Below are 15456 nucleotides of genomic sequence, written 5' to 3'. Positions count from 1 at the left end.
TACCTTAACGATCCTACGGTTTTATAAAACACACACCGCCGGATTTTAGGCGGCGTTGGAGGCCTCACGGGCACCTGCGCGGAGGCGGGCTCGGCAAAAGGCGAGTCCCGGTACTGGAAGCGGCGGGCACCGATCCCGCCACCTCCCGCATCCCAGGCGGGCACTCTGACACCGGAGCCACCTCGCCCCCCCACACCCCCGGGGCCCTCCGCGCGCCGCCGCCCTGTTGTCAGGCAGTTTGGCGCCCGGGGGCGCGGCCCCGAGCGCTGGCCAATGGCGAGGCGCGGCGGGTGACGCTGCGGGACGGACGCCACCGCTGGCGCCCGCCCCTCCCGCCGCGGCCTCCGAGCGCCTCGGCTCCCGATTGGACGGAACGGGTTTATTTTTAAAAGGAATCTGCTTTCTCTATTGGTCGAGAGAAACGCCTGTCAGGATGACGTTCCCTTGTTGCTAGGCCGGGAAGGTGGGAATCGAGGTGCTCCCGCCCCATGCGCCGACTGGTCAACGGGAAACCGAGAGCCCGCCCCCATCCGCGTCCCACCCTGTCGCAGTCGCGCGGCCGAGTGACTGACATTGGCCAGACGGCCAGTGAGAGGCCGAGCTCCGCACAGCGCCCAATAGAGAGGCGCGAGCCGGGGAGGTGGGCGGTGCCTGTGCGGAGTGATTGGCAGGTGGGCGGAGGCAGAGGAGGGCTCGCCGGAGCTGCCATGTCCGCCATCTTGGAGCGTCGGTGATGGTGGCGAGCGGAGGCTTTCCCGCCTGAGCGGAGGCACCCGGGACCTGTGGCGGGGGACGCGCTGCCGAGGTACGGCCGGGACGGCGCCGCGATCTGCCTATGGCCGCTTCCAGCGGGGCAGCGCCCCGGCGGTTGCTCCTCGGCGGCGGCGCGGGCCTGGCGCCCGCTGAGCGCCGTGCGGGGGCTTCGGGCGCTGCTCGGGCGGCACCGGGCCGGGGCCTGCCGGGGCCGCGGGGCCGCTCGTGCTCGGCCTCTCGCAGCCGCGGCGCGGGGCCCGGAGCGGGCGGGGTGCGGCCGCGGGGTGCTGGGGCCTGGGCGCGGCGGGGAGGCTGGGCCGGGCCGCGGAGCCTTGCCTGCCCTCCCTGCCCGCCGCCCCTGCTGCCCCTGCTGCCCCTGCGTCCCGCGCGGGGCTTCTCCGGTAGGACCGTTGGCTTGTTTCGGTTGTTTTAACAAGGCAGCTTCTGGAATTGTACTTTTTAAAGAGCATAGCAGTGTTTGGGTAAGCTTTAAGTGCTCTTAAATACGTTTGGCAAAATCTCACTTAGAACCTGCCAGCGTTTCTGGTTTTGTTTTGTACTGGTTGCTAAGAACTTTCCAAAGTGTAACAGGGAATTAGTGTTTTAGTCTATTTAGTGTCATATGAGTCTATCTTGCATGACATAAATGCAATTGAGGGTAAAGATCATTTCTGTCAGCGTAAATGGTATTTAAGTCAGGACAGTGGGATACTTTGAATGGGTGTGTTGCTATTTTAAAAAAGTGTTCTGAGTGGAAAAGCGGAGAAAACTTTGGAATAGGTGGATAGCTTTTAGAAGGGATCCTTTGAGATGTTGACAACTTAAAAATGGAAGATTATGTTACTGCTAGTGGTATTAGTTTTAAAATGGCTTTCAGTGGAATGAGTCTAAATGTACTCTTAAGAGTGCAGTCAGTGTGTCTTTGGATTGCACAAATACCTGTGTGCTTTTCTTTCTGGAATGCTGAAAGATGGGAAGTCTCTCTGTTTCAGTGTTCCAGAAAGATTGATGCAGTTATTTGAACTGCATGGTCTATTTCCAGTGCAACAGACATTCTAATGACTCTGATTACTTTGGCCTGTGTTATTTATGTTTTCAGTAGCAAGGCATGGACTAACTAAAGCTTGCAAGAATTTTTTTTTATTACATAAATATAGAATTGCACTGTAGAATTATCTTTCAATATGTAAATTGTTAATGAGATGTTATGCAAAAGTGATATCCTTGCTGCGTGTTTTTCTTCACAGTTTGTATTTTTAAGTACTTGTTTAGCTTCACTTAAATTATTGATTTTTGTTCCCGCTATGATATTATTAGAAAACAAGTGATTTTTCTTGTTTGCTTTCTGTGTGAAAAGCAGAATGCATAGACATTGAATCCTGCACCGACTTGAGTGACTAAAGGAATTTATTTTCTAAAACTACTGGGAAACTCTGTTTTGGCCAGAAGAACTGCTGTTGAGGTGTGTTTACAATGAACAAGGAAAACATTGAGTTAAGTGAAAGTTGTAGTTTAGAAATTCCGGAAAAGCAACCTGTTTAACAGGAATGCCTTTTAGTAGGGTAGTGCTTTACAGCTTCTTTACAAGCAAGTTATATTTGTGTGTAAACTGCTGTAAGCATCACAGCATTGGATTTTTTTTTTTTTTAATACAAATCAGCTAGCTGTTATTCCATTATGGAATCAAAGATATTGAGTAGTTTGTGTGTCTCTACACAGTACTGCCTGCAAACTGCTCACTTCTGAGTTGAAAAAGTGACTTTTTCGTGTAGAATGCTTCTGTCTTGCACTTCAAGGAAGGTGATGCTATAGCCTGTGTACCACTCAGGCTATCAGAGGATCAGATTGTGTTCCAAGAGTGAAATTCAAGTGGATTAATAGAGTGGAACCTGAATTTAGCAGTATAGAGCTGAAATTTGTGTATGTAGCTTTAGCATTAACAGATGTTTGAGAGTGAACTCTGTTGTTATGGCTCAACATCTTTACTTATTTACTAAGCTTAAGCTTGACATGCATGTACTGTGAAATGCTAAAGAGCTGGCTCAAAACCAACCAGTGTGGGATTGGGACAGTCAGAAGGAAGAAATGCATTGAAGAACTGTCTGGTCCTCTCTCCTTTCTGTCCATTAGTGTCCCGTTTTGTGCAAGTGCTTAAAAAGCCTTGAAGTATGTACTGAACTCCACAGTTAGTTAAGAGTGCTCTGTGTTACTGTGTAAGACATTTTTTAGCTTCAGTGTTTTAGCATGCTACATTTCATCTATGTAGGTAGGAGACTACAGTATTCACTTTTCTCATGTAACCAAGTTAATTTACGGTCTTTGGAAGCTATGATGGAAACCATGGCTTTTGTGCTTGGGCAGATGATGTGCTGGTATGAGCACAGTGATCTATTGCTGTGGTAAGGTAGGATGGCTTAAGCACATTGTCTGCCCTCTAGATTAGTCTTTTGTAGTAGCACCTTCACCTGTGATCCTTAAGCTTGGTGTGTACTCTGCTATCTCTTATGCCAGGTTTAGGAATGCTGTGTTATCTCAAGTTAATAGCTCACATCCAAATTCTAGAAGACCTGATGTCTGATTGGGTTATCCTAAGACCAAGGCGTAGAGCCATTGTTTTTGGCAAAACTTTTCACAGTGATAAAACAAGTAGGGGTAAATGAGAAATAATATCTTGCTTGTGTGTTCTTATTTTGTTAGGTTGCAGGAAAAGAACTTCAGAAACTAGTGATCCTGATTTTTTTGGGGTGGGAAGCAAGCCTGAAAGATCAAGCAGGAGATACATAGAGAACATGAACATGGTGAAAGCTGTGCATAGCATGTTTAATTGTTTGTGTAGTGTGTCAGGGTGCCAGCATCTGTTTTAGAAACTATATGCTACTAAGCAACTGAAGTAAAATATTTGTCTGCTCTTGGATATTATATGTAGCTTTATAGCTAGTTTGGGACACTTCTCGGGAAATGGGATAGACTGACTTCAAAAGATTAAGAAGACATATGGTTTAAGCTTGCCTGTTTATGGAATAGTTCTTCACACAATGTTGGCAAAAAAATTGTTGGTATGAAATACAAGACTTTTCATGACCTTTGTTTATTTAATTGCTTCCATAATGTGTCAAAAAGCATGTTTGAAATGGTATATGTGATTTGGAATAGGCAAAAAGGTTCCCACCAAACCCTTTGACTTTCTTCATGGTGTTAGTCCATATAGTCATCCCTTAATCCTGTTAAATGGATGTATCTTTTCCTCTTAAACTTGAAATGCTCAGTGACAAGTCTGTGGGATGTGTTACATGCCAGCAGTGGAAAAAAATACCAAAAGCACCTCAGCATCCGACCTTATGGACCAGTGAAGCTGTGACACACTCCACTGGAGGGGAGATTTATGTTGCTAGGCATGTTGGCTGAATGGCTAAGAAGAGTGCCTGGGAAGTGCATAGTGGGGATTTGATTAATGAAGGGAGGCAGAGTAAAGGAGGTGAGTAAAAAAATGAATGTGTGCACAGGCAGAAACTGCCCCATAGTGAGGTTTGAGGGATGATTAGTTTCCTTGGAACATTTTTAAAACTTTGTCCTATTTCTCTTTGAGACAATTCCAAACATTTATGCACAATTTAAGCTGTGCATCCATAAGGAGGTGGAGTTCATGGCCTAGTGGTCTCTGGCCTGTGTCCACTGCGTCTTCTAGAAAATGAGCACTGGAGCACCATAGGCTGCCTCTTGTCAGCTGTGCCAGGAGATGCTTTTAAACATGAAGAAATCTCTAGAGCCTTTTTATGATGACCAGGCAGGTGAGGCCATGTGATTTCCAATTTGGTAACAAAGCATAGTTAGGATAGAGGATAAAAACTTCAAATTTTTTAGTAAAAGGTAGTTTCTGTGTTTATTAAATATGTTCTAGAATAGCTCTTACAGTACTAAAAGCATTCTGATTGTTACAAAAGTGAACCCCAGGCCTCCTACCCCTGTTACTATACAGTGGCTGAGTACCCTTCTTGAGTGACCGCTGGCAGGAGTTCTAACTGGATCCCAGTATATAAAATAAGATTTTGTTGTACAAATTTAACTTCTGCTGTGGATTTTTGGAGTGAATACCATTATTTCCCAAACTGGTTGTAGAGAGTTGCACTCTGTAAATATACATGGTTCTCCTTTAGAAGAGCACAGCCTAAGACCCTAATCCTCAGTTGAGTATTGCACATTCCTTTTTTGTAGGAGTAACCTAATGGATAGATTAAGAGCTTCAAGTAGTGCTTTATGCAGTGGCTGTAGGCAGTGCTAGTACAGGTATGATTACATTTTCCATTGTATTATAACTGGTTTGAGTCTTTGTGTTAGAGCGGAAAACAAGGGAGTAATAGATATTTCCCAAGGCTTGCCTTGCTACAAATTGGTATTATTTCAGTACCGTTTGCATTGTGGAAGGAGTATAAGGCACTGCCTCCACAGGGTGGATTTTTGCATCTTTGTAGCAGAGTGCTTATACAATTAGTGATTCTCACAGAAATTGTGAAAGTACAATGCTATTTGTGTTTTTGTGTAAGTATAGTGGAACCCAAGTCTTGTGTTTCCACTATACCTAGTTGGGGGGAAAAAATGTTTTTTGTTTGTGTATCTTCAGTTTTTTTTTTGTTTGTTTGTTTTTGGTTTTGTTTTTTTGTTGCTGTTTTGGGGGAGGTGTTTGGGGTTTTTTGGGCATTTTTTTTCCTTTCTTTCTCAATTACTATAAGTTTCGTTTAGGCAAAAGTCATAGGTTAGGTCTTGGTGAAAAAACTCTCTTTCTGTGAAATGCAGAAGGGTGGCTCTCCATATTCTGTTCTTACTTACCATGTTTTTACTGCTTTGACCAGTCACCAGTATAAAGAGTTCAGCTGCAAACTTTGGGTCTGGTTTATAGCTACAGAATTTGAATTCATGTCATTTCTTCTGTTACTGTCCTGATGGACTTCTTGGATGTACAAGTAACTGAAAGCTAACTTTTCTAGAAAATAAAAAGTAGTAGGTTACATTTGACAAATCTAGCTGCTGTCACCAACTTCTTGGAAAAAGGTGGAAAGTTTAGAGACAACTCAATAAAGCTGTAGTGGTGGCATAACAGACCCACTGTGGGGTTCCTATGGATGTCTCCTTTTTCTAGGAACCCAACGTCCACTTCATGGCAATGTAGGTCAGTCCAGATGGGAGTGCACGTAGAAGTCACAACAGCATCCATGTTTGTCTCTCTCTGTTCTCTTTGGTTGTTACAAAGGAGGAGTTTGTCACTGCTTGTGGCAGCTCTGAGGGGTAATAGCATGTAGGTGTTTTTCCTGCCTGTGAGGGACAGCTGTAGAAGGTACAGTGTGCTGGCAATGAAATATCAGTTCTTCCTTTTGGCTGTGACAAGCAAACCTTCATCAAAGGATCCTTCTCTGTGTGTACTTGATGCTGATGGGCTCTTTGTTACAGCTTCAAGCCACATCTAAATAGCAAAACGTTGTTTACTGAACGCTGTATTTAGTGAAATTTGATAAAGGAGATGGTAAAGGTAACATTAGTGAGACGTCCGCATTTCTTAATGATAAACATAAAAAACAAAACGTGTCTTTTCATGCTGCTTGCCTGTATTGTAAGGGCTAAGGCTCTATTCTAGAATCACTTCCAATAAAAAAGTTTACAAATTTTCCTGATATGAATAATGTGTGATTGAAGACTGAATTTGCAACTTCATTCTTTCTCAACCTATTAATGCTTGATTGCTGTAATTGCTTGGTAGTTGTGTCAGGTGCAGTTTTCTTAACATGGCTTCAGTCATAGACTGGCACTTTTTTCTTTTTTTCCTGTGACTGTCTGGTCCAGTATGCTCTCGTGCTATACTTAAGTATTACTTATTTAGAGAACAAAACCCAAAGAACTTTAACATGGCTGAACTGAGTATCAGCTACACTTTGCTTGAATGCTCTGCTTCAAAAATGCAAATTTATAATTTGCAAAAATTCAAGTTATAAATTAATCCCTAGTGCCTTCATTATTGACTAGGGAATTTATTTATCCAGATTGGAATTGTAGGGATAGGATATTGATGGCAGACAAGAATAATTCTGAATCCTTTATGTATGAGGGTATTTGTGAAAAAAGATTCAAAGTCTGGAAAACCCATGGGGTTTATTTATTTATATATATATTTTAATATAGGAAACACCTGCAGATGTTTGTCACTATGGGAAACTGGATGCCTTTTAGGGCATAACAGAAAGGAGTGATGTTAATACTTGTACAAGAGTTTTTTCTTTGAAGTACACTGGTTCAGTCCTCCTCTCTGCTGGACTTGAAATTCTGAAATTTGACTTGCAGTCCTAGCCATAAGGCTGGAGATTACAATGCAGTGGGGTTACTTTTTTTCCCTCCCATGCTGAAGTTGTACCCCATGCAGCCAGGAATCAAATTATTTATAGAGACAATACAAATTTGTTATATGGTACTGATCTCATCCTCATAAGAAGAAGAGATTATAGGTTATATATCCAAATGTCTATGATTAAAAAAAAACGCTATTGTAGGTAGTGAATTTTGAGTGAAACCACATAAGAAGTCTGTTTTAGGCTCTAAAGAGTTTCAAACTAAGTTAATTTCTGTGCCACTTGACATAGTAGTGCCTTGACTTTATGGAGTGATAGTAAGACTGTCATGACAAAAGTCTGTGTGGAACTTTAAATGTTACTGAAAAGGATAGAAGACTTAAGTTCAGGTGTTAAGTGAATGGATTTTTAAGTTTTCAGCTCAGCAGGGTATTCATCTTTAGGGCTCTATCATGTAATGCTATAATAAACACCATTTAAAATTCTGAGCTTGCATTTTAAATGGCTTCATTTCTTTGCAACTTACGCTTCAAATCCCTTGAGCAGGCATAGGGCACAGAAGTATCACTGTAGTTTTCTGTGACTGTAGCCTGTCATTGCTGTTCTGAGTCTTCCATTTGGATGAGTTTTAACTGTGTGTGTTCAGTAATTCCTGGTTAGTCGAGTAACGCTTGGTGAGAGTTGAGGCTCTTCTTGCAGTGGAAGAAAACTGTGGGCAGATATATTGGTAGGAATGGATGCTGAAAGTATTGTGGTGAGTTGCTGTGTGGTAGCTCTCTCTTGAAAGGGCACAGAGAAAATGGAAGACAGCCAGTTGAAGGAAGAGTCGTTTCAAAAGGACAATGTGTCCCTTAACTATGGCATATTGATTGAATGACTTTTTAACTTGGTTTACAATACTAATGTCCTTAAGGTATTGCACAGCTGATGATCACTTCAGTGCAAAAATTTAGACTAATCACCCTTAGGAAACAGTATTATTAAGAAATGCTGCTAAATCTTTGAGACAGACTTGCCCCATAGTTGCCACTTGCAACTGTGGCAGAATTTTGGACGGCACTCAAACAAATGTACTCTTCTGATGCTTCAGAAAGAAGCACTGAAGTAGAATTTAAAAAAGATTATTTTTAAGATCACAGAGAAAACAGTAGGTTTAGCATCTTTTTATGGAACCTCAGCTTTTTTTCCCTTAAACTAGGGTGAGTGTTGCACTTGGAAGAAGGTGGCTTATTCTGTTAGGCAGCCTTGATTTTTGTAGTATTGTCCAACAAAAGAGAAGAGTTCCATGCTGAAGGCATTACTTCTGTTCAGTTGAGACACCAGAGGCACCCATGCCTGAAAAAATGTCAAGTAATTGCTCTGTGTGTGTGGTTTGTAAAAGCACAGCATGGCAAAACTCACATTAGTTGAGTCTCCAAAATATAAATTGCCTGGGGGACTGGGGAATGGGAAAGAAAGATAGCATTAATTTAATAGCCACTTCAAACTTAAGTGCAGAAAGCTTTCCCAGGGAGCTCTCATCATTTTGCTGGGTTTCTGATTTCTTTTCTAGAACGTTTTCTTACATGTACCTAAATAAAAATGATAGTAATTCATTCAACTAAATAAAGTAGTTATTTAGTTGAATGATTTGGTGAGAATTGGTGAAATCTTCCCAGTCTAAGCAGTATTTTCTTAGTTTTCTAAGATGAGTCTCTCAGAAAAGTAAAACTGGTCATGCTTTTTGAATGCTCATTGTTAAAGTAAAATTGGACGATTGTCTTTGTAGCAATCTGTATTACAGAAGGAGGATATTCAGCTGTCTTAATCTTTAAAAGTGGTGAATTAATCTGATTGTTTGGCATGAAGTACTTAATTGATATTAAATATGTATTAAAAGATTTTTCTTTTCTAAATACTTGTCTTCATCCTCAGGATACCTGCAGAGGTGGGGAAACTGTTGTATAGACTGTTTCCCCTGAATATATATAGCATATGTTCTGTGAAGGAAAGTAGAGTATTCTTGCTTGGTTAAAGTCTCAAACAAAGCCGTAAGATTGGCACTAAGCTGGGGAGGGTTACAAGTGATACTAAAGCATTTTCCAAAATGCAGATACCAAAATCTAGAGGAGTGAATGTGCTAAAGTAGCATCACTTCCCTTGTATCTAGGTGCTGCTTCTGTGTTTTATTTCTCTTGCTTGGCATTGGAATAACTTTTCCACTTTTGTCCGCTGAACTGGAAAATACTGGGATTGTAGAAAAAAGTATAGATGGGGCTTAAGCTCTTTGATAAATCAAGTCAATTAAGTAGTCTTTCCCTAAGAGCAAGTCAAAATAAAAGATGTTTTAACTTGCTTAAATTTAAATTTAAAAGAAGAAATATCTTCAGCTTTTCATGCTGTTGGATCTGAGCACTCTTCAAGGAATGTTAGGGATTCCAACTTCCGTTTTGAAAAGCAAAATGTGTTTATGATACTGTCATAAGGGGAATATTTAGCCTCTGCATGCATGTAGGGTGGGTTGAATAGTTCTGTCAGTTTTTCCAGGATATGGTAGCATTTTTTGATATCCTAATTAAAAGAACTTGAGAACTTGCAGGTGTCAAAACTTATTTTAATGGTTCTGTAAAGCTTGGTATGAGGAAAAACAGGAAGATACTCTTGCCCACAGCCTTTAACTAGTGCAGTTCATGTAACTTGCAATGAAAATTCAAGTTGCTTGAACAACAGGTCCCAGAAACCTTTAATGAAAGTGGAGAGTTAAGTAAAAAGTTACAGACTGCTTTGGATTTAATTTTGAAGTTGCTCTTTTAATGCAAGAGTCCACTCCAGTTCTGCCAGCAGCTGTAGCTGACTGGAGCTTCAGGAGGCAAAACATTGATGTGCTTCTAGAAGCTGCTGGCTTCCATTTCTGAACTGCAAATGGTCTTTAAGTATTCTTCTTAACAAGACTGGGATTTTTCATGGAAAAAGAAACCAAATGAATGCGCTGTCTATGCAGAAAGAGCACTGGTGTCCTGGTTGTAAGTTGCTGAAGTAGCTTTCTTTTACCTCCATGTATTTTTCATGTGCCTTAAAATTTGATTTGTGTCCAGCTTTTAAGGTCTAATCCACAAGGGGAAAAGGAGGATGAACTTGAGAGAAGAAGAAATCCAAACTCATGTTCTCTTTGCACTAGTGCAGTGAACAGAACACATGCTTATAAAAGAAACCTCTGCTAAAATTCATGCATTTCAACTTTAGCCTGTGTCTTTAAGTTACAGTAGCTGTTTCTAAAATGTTCAAACAAAAAAGTTAAGTTTACTGCTAAAGAAGTCAATTACTGAGATTTTCTGCATTTCCAGGGTAGTAGTACAGGAATTCAGGACTCATTTACACTTGCAAGTTATCAGCTGCTTGGGACCACGGTGGTACTGATGTTGAATTGTCCAAATTCAGCATTACCCATCTTATTCATTGGATTCAGGAGAACTTTTACTCTGAAATCCAGAGCAGGATGGAAAAGTCAGATTATGGTTGCCCTGTCCTTGACGGTGCATTCCCTTTTCTTTGGCTGCACTGTCCCTGGTGATTGAAAGACCCTTTGAGCTGTTTCAGCCCATGGAGGTGGCAGAGGAACTCTTTCCCTTCTTCCTTCACCAACTGCATTTGCCATTTTTGGAGTAGGTTTTTTCATCTGGAAATATCTTGGCAGAAATTTTGGGAAGCCAACAGAGGGAGACTGCACAGCAAGGGGTAGAACAGAGCTGCTTTGCATAAGCCGATTTGGCATCCTAAAGCACTCCTGTGAGAGACTGTGAGGAATTTTGATCTTTGTCCTCATTCTGAGTGTGGATAGTGACATTTCAGCATACAAATGTGTCCTCTAAGCAAGGTGTTTGGAACTCATAGCCAAAGCATTCAAAGTTTTAAGTCCTGACCTAAGGGAGATGCTTCTTAGTGTTTAAAAACTGCCTTGTTTATCATGATGGTTTTCCTATAAACTTAATTGGTTCACAAATGAGAATTCTAGACTAGCTCAGATGCAGCAATGTCTTGGCCCTTCTGCTCACACCACTCTACTAAACATACAGTTGTGGACAACACTTTCAGGTCAAGTTTCTTTGAGAACCATCTGTTCAGGGGGTTACTTACAAGTTTTTGGGAATAGATGTTCCTGATCATGTAGTAAGCCCTAAGGGTATGAGTGTTCTAAGGAGGGCACATTACTTTGATTTTTCTTACCAGACATTTGGACAGGTGTGATAAGGAACAATGCTGAGTCTTAAATTATGATTTCACAGTGCTCTAAATTTTACATTAAACAGCTCTGTAGTGTTAGACTGTAATTTCACTGGACTAATCTTTCTGGGCCAGTAAGCCAGTGGAAGAGGGAGGGGTGGAAATGTGTTTTGTACTTCAGTACAATGTTGCATAAAAATTGTTGGACTTGTTCTGGCCCAGAGAGGGGATAGAACTAAACCATGCCGTGTCTTGTGCTTCCATTTATTAATTGTAGTCCAGACCCTTACTGTTCCAGAAGAGATGCTGGTGTTCTGCTAGTGGGCTTGTCAAGCTTATATAACAACTTTATTTTGGATATAGTAGGTTATATAAGTCAATGCATATAGTGAATTAGTGTAAAAGCAGCACTATTCAGCAGCTTGCAGTTCTTGCACTTTTCTACCAGGATGCACAAATGTTGCGTTGGTTTCTAATAGCAGAGACACCTGTTTAGTTTCAGTGTTTGGGCCAGTAGAGATACATGGGAATGGTTTTAGAAGCAGACATGACCCAGTTCATGCAGCATTAATAAAGTCAGTTTAGTCCTCTTTATGGCAACTAGTCACAGAGTGGTTACCTTCTCTTACCTAAAGATGGGTAAACAGAGTTTGTTAGGTAATACTTAACAGGCTTTACAATGCTGTTGTATTTAGTGTGAAGATGGATCCTACCCTGGGTAATTGTGCCTTGCTTTATTTTCCAGGTTTATGTGTTTCTAGTGATAATGAGTATTCATAGTTCTGTGTTTGAATGTAGTATGTACAGGTCACAATGCTTCCTGCCTTTGCATGTTACCTTCAGGTCTAATTTTTTGATACCATCGATCATTTGATACTTCTCCATGACAGAACCATGTTAACTTATTTGAACTATTGCTGAGTGTAAGCCATCCCTGGATGTACCAAAGTCAGATTTAAATTGACTTGAACCTCATCCAGTCTGGTGATTTTTTTTTTGGTTTTTTTTTTTTTGTTTTTGTTTTAAATATTATTTTATGAAAAGAACTGCAGGTTTGGGGGGGGGTGTGTGTGTGTTTGTCCCTTTGTCCATACTGCAAAACCTAATCTGTGCTGCAGAGAGGAACAGTCTGAGCCAATAAACCATCTGTACCACTAAGTGGAAGTCATTCTTTAAACCAGCCTCTCTATTCTTGCAGATTGTGAGGTGGAGTGAAAAAGTCCTAATTGACCAGAGCAGGGTTCTGGTGGCACTCCCTTCACAGAGTGTATGCTGTAATATGTCCATACATACATCCAAGCATCTTGGCTCCAAGTGTCTTGACTAATTTTGATTACACTGGTGTCTCTAGTTTACTGTGTAATCCTACTGTATTGAATTCAGAAGCTGACTGTTCTAGTGCTAGACAATGGTATTGAGACACTGAAGTTCTCAAGCAAAAAGCAGACTAGAGAAATAACAAAGATATCCTTGTAAGGGCAGTAGTAATAGTGGTTTTCATTTGGATAGTCCTAGCAATTGAAATCTGTGGATGTTAAGAATGTGTAAACTCTTCTCAAAGTGCATTAAGCTAAGCAGGCTTCTTACCTTGTTTCCAAGTGACATAATTGAGGAAGTGATGTTCTCCCTTTTTGGAGCTCTGCTTTGGAACATAGGTACCCGTTTAAAGTGCAGAAACAATAACCTAGAAAACTTCAGTAAAGTGAACTGAGTCCAGGAAACTTGTTTACTTTTTCTGCTCTAGTTCATCACTTGACTCACAGGGATTGGCAGGTCTGTCAGACATGTAGACCTGAAGGTCTGCAGGTGAAAAAATGAATGTAACCTTTAAAAGAACTGTGCTCTATGTATTACACAGAACTCCAGTTCACGTGTGTGCTGGCTGCTAAAATAACCTGAGAAATTATCCTTAAGGTCCTTTACAACCCAGGCTATTCTTTGAATCTATGATTTCAGATCCTCTAGATCTACAGATGTTACTTTATGGGAAATTGCTAATAGTTTTTTTAGAAAGTCTGGATTTGATTTCAGTCAAGTGCAGATTATAAAGTCATTTTCATCTCAGTGAGGCAAAGAAGTTTCTTTCTTTGACTTCCAAAAATGGAGGGAAATGTTTAAAATTGGTTTAAAAGTAAATAAGTATTTCAGATGACATGCTGCTTTTGATTTTACTTTCAGTGTATGCTCCACTGAACTGACACTTTTCTTCCTAGCAAGTTGTTTCCTTCCTCTGTTCACGTCTTGTAATTGTTGCAGAACAGTCCTTAGCGTTCATGCAGTTGTCGAACTATTGAATAGAACCTATTAACAATATTAAATTATACAATTTTTTTTTGTCTTTGTAGGAAGAAATCTGCTTCATCTAATTCAATGCTAATTCAGTCCTGCTAATCTGCTAGTACTGTAGATTGAAAGATTTTTTTGCTGTTGCCAGGATACCCTGTAATGGGCAAGAAGCCTGAGAGAATACAAAACGTTCTGATTTTTTAACTTTTAAAAACTTTTGTGTTTAACAGGTAAGAAACTATTAAATTTCACTTACAGCAGTAGATTTAGCTTCTGCATCTGTAAAGCCTTATCCTAAAGCACTCAAACCACTTAAATTTCAAGCTTTTCATGTCCTTGATGTCCACTAAAGTCACCTGATTCCTGTAGGTTCACATTTACCGCTTTCTAAGCTGCAGTTCCTTATGCAGTTCAGGCTTTGTGGCCATGCCTTCCTTTTCTTGCAGCTTTTTTCTGACTACTTCCTAGCTGGCTGATTCTAACTTTGTCTTTTAGCCTACCCTGCTCTTGCACTATCTTCCTTCTCCGCCCTGCTTTGGTTTACTATGACAATCAAGGGTGTTCTAGACGCACTGTTGTGGATATTCTGTTTGTTTTACCGTGTTTTGCTTTTGTACCGGGAAGTGTATCTGCTGCCCAACCTTTTCTGAAAGAGTTTCAAAGCAAATTTGTTGATGAACTGACATATAGTAGGTATGAGTGATGTTTAACACTATAGATTATTATATTGAAGTAATACTTTCTTCTGCGATTAAATTTTTGGTACTAAACTGCCTGTTTTAGTGCATAAGTGTCGTCTGGGTAGATATGCATTGTTTAGCTTGCATTTTATTTATTATGGAATCATGGGCTTTTCTCAGTGCAGAGATATCTTCATTTTCATTTTGAAGCTAATTGGGAGAATTCAGAATAGGAAAAATGTAACTGAATTTTGTGACCAGTGAATAATTTAAATTTGTAATTGGCTGTTGACATGGAATTACTAGGAAATGATTCATCTTCTCTACTTGGGCAGGGGAGATTAGCGTTTAATTTGTAGTTACTGCAGATAATTAAGATCTGTATTTATTAACACTTAGTAACCTGTGGTTTGATGTAAAGTATAGGAATGGACAAGGATATCCTCATTGCTTGGTATAAAATTGCTCTTGTAACTTCACTGCAGACTGTGGATTTTACCTGATTTTTGTGCTTCTCCTGAGCAGTTACGACCCCTTGAATTTTGGGCAGCTGGTACCTTGGAGTAGATTTTAGCTAGATTGGATTTATTTGCATACTTCAGCATGTCGAAGCTGTTGATTATTGGGGTATTTGGTCATCGGGGGGATGTGTATGCATGTGATATGTATGTGTATGTGTGTGTATGTATGAATATATATATATATGTATATACATACACACATACACATATATATATATATATATATATAAAATGTATTATGTATGTAAAAAACTATAGGATTACAGAACAGTTAGGTTTGGAAGGGACCTCTGGGGATCATCTTGTTCACCCCCCTGCCAAGACAATGTCATCTTGAGCAGGAGACATAGGAACATAGGTGGGGTTTGAATGTTTCCAGAGACAGAGACTCCATGACCTCCCTGGGCAGCCTGTTCCAGTGCTCTGCCTTCCTCACTGTAAAGAAGTTCTTCCTCATGTTGAAGTGGAACTTCTTGTGGTTTTCTTTATGGCCATTGCTCCTTATCCTGTTGCTGGGCACCATGGAAAAGAGTCCAGCATCATCCTCTTGGCACCTGCCTTGTAGATATTTGTAGGTAAGAATGAGGTACCCTCTCAGTCTTCTCTTCTCTGGACTAAACAAGCCCTCTCCTCATACGAGAGATGCTCCAGACCCCAAATCATCTTTGTGGCCCCTGCTGGACC

General features: G+C 40.7%; 1 protein-coding gene across 11 annotated transcripts in view; it reads left to right on the top strand.

Annotated features, from left to right (window-relative positions):
* The first annotated feature begins 666 nt into the window (after positions 1-666).
* The window catches only part of PPP6R3 (protein phosphatase 6 regulatory subunit 3), a 52439-nt gene continuing 37649 nt past the window's right edge, over positions 667-15456 (top strand). For 6 of the 11 annotated variants that reach the window (XM_085062707.1, XM_085062710.1, XM_085062705.1 and 3 more), the window contains exons 1-2: positions 670-805; positions 13631-13801. The gene's annotated coding sequence lies outside the window, so the exon portion shown is untranslated. Of the gene's footprint in view, positions 806-1214; positions 1236-13630; positions 13802-15456 lie in introns of those variants that run through there. The other 5 variants (XM_085062708.1, XM_085062702.1, XM_085062706.1 and 2 more) reach the window with 4 other exon arrangements.

This window comes from Lichenostomus cassidix, chromosome 5 (genome assembly GCF_008360975.1).
Source record: "Lichenostomus cassidix isolate B80296 chromosome 5, HeHo_3.0, whole genome shotgun sequence".
Taxonomy (NCBI): domain Eukaryota; kingdom Metazoa; phylum Chordata; class Aves; order Passeriformes; family Meliphagidae; genus Lichenostomus; species Lichenostomus cassidix.
The sequence above is the reverse complement of the archived record's forward strand: the minus strand, read 5'-3'. Positions and strand labels throughout refer to the sequence as shown.